The sequence below is a fragment of the Pholcus phalangioides genome, unplaced genomic scaffold, assembly GCF_987345545.1.
Source record: "Pholcus phalangioides strain wild (caught in Gottingen) unplaced genomic scaffold, Ppha-v1.0 ptg000016l_1, whole genome shotgun sequence".
Lineage (NCBI taxonomy): Eukaryota > Metazoa > Arthropoda > Arachnida > Araneae > Pholcidae > Pholcus > Pholcus phalangioides.
Window position 1 is genome coordinate 1,074,130 of NW_028301609.1, and position 4,219 is coordinate 1,078,348.

A 4,219-nucleotide genomic window follows, 5' to 3' on the forward strand; every position below is an offset into this window, starting at 1 on the left:
GCGACGTTGGGTGTGGTTTTGATATTGAATCATTGCGCGGTCATCATTAAAGAAAGTGACGTCATGGGTTGCACAGGAGGCCAGAGATGTTTTCGTTTCTCTGAATGAAAACTAGATGGCAACAGGAATTTGATTTGAAAGATGTGGATACCCTATAAATAAATATCAAGACCATACGCCCCGTATTTCCTGTCATATTACCTTAGAGGAGAAATAAGGAATTCTATTTCTTCTCAATGCACATTACTGCATTTTTTACATCATTTTAGCCATTCCGACTTTTTTGCAAAAATGTCTTCCTCCTCCTCCTCCTAACAAGATTATGGCCCACCGCTCTGTCTCAAGGAAGAGATTTTATCAGGTGGATGGCCACTCACAAGGGTGGGGCTAACAGGGCTCGCAGGACAATTCGCATCATTTTTCGTTTTTTCACGCAATGAATTCGTCATATATAGGCTGACCATATTTTCTCGAGAGAAATACGGGGAAATTGAGATTCCAAATACGGGAAAATACGGGACATTGCCAATCATCGCCAAAAATGACGCCAAAACCGAACAAAGTTGCCAAATATTGTTGAAATTACGGAAAAATCCCAATGCCGGGAAATGAAGCATTACTGCAAATTGCAGTGGATTAAAATGAATTCCACGAAAAAAAAAACGTTCACGAAGACAAATGTGGGAGATTAATATTCTTATTTATAGAAGTAATTATCATAATATAATTTGAGTTGAAAAATAGTTTCAATCTTTCACTTCAATAAAGAATAAAAATTCAAGGGGGCTTCGTGTAAAATACAGGAAAAACCGGGACATTTTTGCCAAAAAGTCGGGACGGCCAAAAAAACAGAAAATACCGGGACTATCCCGGGAAATACGGGACGTATGGTCACCCTAGTCATATAGAGCAGTGGTTCTCAACCGGGGGCCATATGCCCCCCAGCGGTACTGAGATATTTAAGGGCGGCCACAGAAGAAAATGGAGAAAGGGCCCATGCCAGGTGGTTTGGAGGGTTGCAGAAATCTGAGAAGAAAAATTAAGGTATGAAGAAATCAAGCTTTTACATTACTGACTATCCAACAAAACCACCCATAAAACCAGGGCCGTCTTAGGGCATGGACCCACCCGGGCCTCACCACCTATATTTTACAGCAGGTTCCTTAGGATGGGGTTTTTCGCAGGCCCCCGGCTAGATTTTTTACAGAACTCCTCCCCTATATTAAATTTACAGACTGAAAAACAAAAAATTATGAAAACCATATCAGGCTCCGGGCCATATCAGTCCCACTCTTGTGAGAGGTCATGCCCGGGGGGGGGGGGTCTCATGTCAATAAGTGACCCCACCCAGAGCCGGATTAAGATGTTTGAATTCCCTAAGCACTTAAATGATTTTGGTGCCCCCCATACGTATATTTTTAAAACTAATGCTACTTACCACATTTGTGTCTATACTTAATAGCGATGAGCCATCATATATTTTTATATACAGGAAATGATATAGTTGAAATTTTTAAGGAGCATGCATGTAAATTTGTCTGGTAGTGTCTCAGAAAAATCACTGGGCCCGGAGGCCCATGGTGCTCTTAAGACGGCCTTGGCACCCAAACAAAGTGATATATCTGAGCCCCCACCCCCTTCTGGCTGGAAATGTTCACCTAATAATTCGCATGAAAAATGCTCCGAAAAAAAAGTTAACCAAATCCTATTATTTTAAGTCCCCCCCCCCAGGTGGACCCTGGCCCGTAAAAGGGCTGGGGCAACCAGAGCACTGCCTCGAGCAAATGGGGGGGGGGAGGGCTTACAATAAAATATACCCTTATTTTGCATGATAATAAATCTTTTCAAGAGGCTCCAAAAAAAGTCTGCCCCGGTGCCCCGAGAAGGCACATTACGTCCCTGGGTGGACCTCCATAGGCTCCTTCCCACAGGCAGGGTCAATTCTTGGTCAGCCGGGCAAGATAACATTTTGGTGCCCTTTGTAATGTTGAAGGAGGGTTAAAAGTTGAAATTGGTGCCCTCTCTGGTCCGGCGTCAGGGGCACTGTACCCGCTTGTTCCCCCCCCCCACTAGTTGCGGCCATTCCTACAAGAGAAGGCAGGACTGCAACGACTGCAACTAGATGCTTAGTCAGCCGGGAGAAGCACGCATTTTGGTGCCGACACCCGGGTCACAAGACCCGCCTGCTCCCGAGGGCCGCTACTAGAGGTGAGCAGACACGGGACAATAATTATAATTTTTGTGTGTTTTCCCACATTATAAACTTACTCTAGAGGGGGGCATGAAAAGTTTGGCGGCCTGGAGGCGTACCAGAGATCCCAGCCTAGGAACCATGCTGCAGGATATGAGAGCCATAGTGTTTTTATAAATGCATTACAGAGTAATGAATATTCGGTAAAAATATCTGACGCAGCGGCCCTGCTTCCTGAGGGTGGAGGGGGGCCTGATGCACCAATATGCGTTGAGAACAGGGGCGACTCGAGAAGATATCTGAACTTGTGCGGTACCTATTTTTGGTGTCCCTTGCCCGTTTTTTTTTTGTTTTTTTTTGTCGACAAAACTTCTCACTTTTTCAACTCGAATTTCGCACTCCTCTTAGAGCAGTGCCCAAGTGCGGATCCAGACGAGGGGCGATCGCCACTCCCAAGAGCCGAATAATATTGGAAAAATTTGTCTGTCCCGTGAAATACGGATGCTCCAATGCACCTACACAGGAAGTCGCTTCTCCGACACATCGCCCTGGATCCGCCTGATTTTACTCCATTCGAGGCTGAAGATGTCTGCCACGGCTTTATTCGCAGCTGAGGATGCTTGTACCTCCGCCTCATTCGGAGCTGAATATTTCTGCCTCCACTCATTTCGCAGTTTAAGATGTCTGCCTCCATTCGCAGCTGAAGATATTCACCTCTGCTCCATTCGCAGCAGTTGAAGATGTCTGCCTTTGCTCAGGAACGGATCCGGGGGGGGGGGCGATAGGTAATAACCGAATAATATTGAAAATTTTTCTCGTCCCGTACTTTACGGGACGATCCAACGAACTTATGCAGGGCCGAAACTAGGGTGGAGCCGGCCGGTTTGGTGAATCAGGTGCTGGACCAGAGAGGGGGAACAAATTTCACCGTTTAATCTCATTACAAGAGGGTGACAAAATGCTTGCTTGACGCAGCTGACTAAACCTCTAGTTGTGGCCCCGGGTCTACGATGGTCTTAAGGTGGCCTTGATGTGTCAATGGGTAGGGGCAGAAAAGAGAAAGAAATCTCTGTCCGTGGGGGATCTATTTTTTTGCCTCCGATGAATTTTCTCAGCTCAACAAAGTTTTTTTGTCTTCCAACTCGGATTTGGCCCACTTTCCTAGAGAGGTGCCCCATGTGGCTGCACAGATCGCATGGCCTCCGTGGGGACTGAAAGGCTTCAGCCTAGTTTCTTGTCATCATTTTTTTTTCATACTATAAATTCTTAATCGAGGGATAAGTGAAAAATCTGGCCTCTAAGAACCAACAAAGATCCCAGCTTAGCAACCTATGCAACAGGAAGTGGGTGCGATAAATGCATCCAGTCTTCCCGACTAGGCCAGTACATCCTATAGATATTGTATCTAGGAAGTAACGAGTCCCCTATATACCGGGTGACTCAAAACGTTACGCTGTCCACCAATAGCAGTTTTTTTTTTTGCCTTGTAGCATTTGCCGCAAATTCACAATGACACTAACAATTTTAAGGGGATTAAAATTAATTTAATGCTTTAAGACATTCATTTTTAAAAATATTGTTGGTGCTGCTATCTACTTTCGAAATCAGAAGTGCCTTATGTGGTGATGACGAAGCTCAGGTATAAAAAAACTAAATTCTTCATTCAAAGCTTATAAACTGACCTGAATGATCAAACTTCCAGTTCAGTAATTTTTTCAAGACCCAAAGAGACATCTAAAACAAAGGACCTCCACACAAGCAGACGGCAGGTAAGATCGTGAAAAGTGAATTTTTCCACATCCACTTTATAGTAATGTGCTGCCATCTAATCTCAAATTTGAAAGTGACTCATGCGGTGATGAAGTTTAAAGTAAAAAAACTATAATGCTTATTCCGCCCAGTTCCTTATGAACAAAGCTCATGAACTGAACTGGAAATTTAAACTGAAAGTTCGGTTATTTTATTAGAGCATAAGGAGACGTCCAAAACAAAGAACCTCTTAATGAGCAGACGACAGACAAGAAGTCG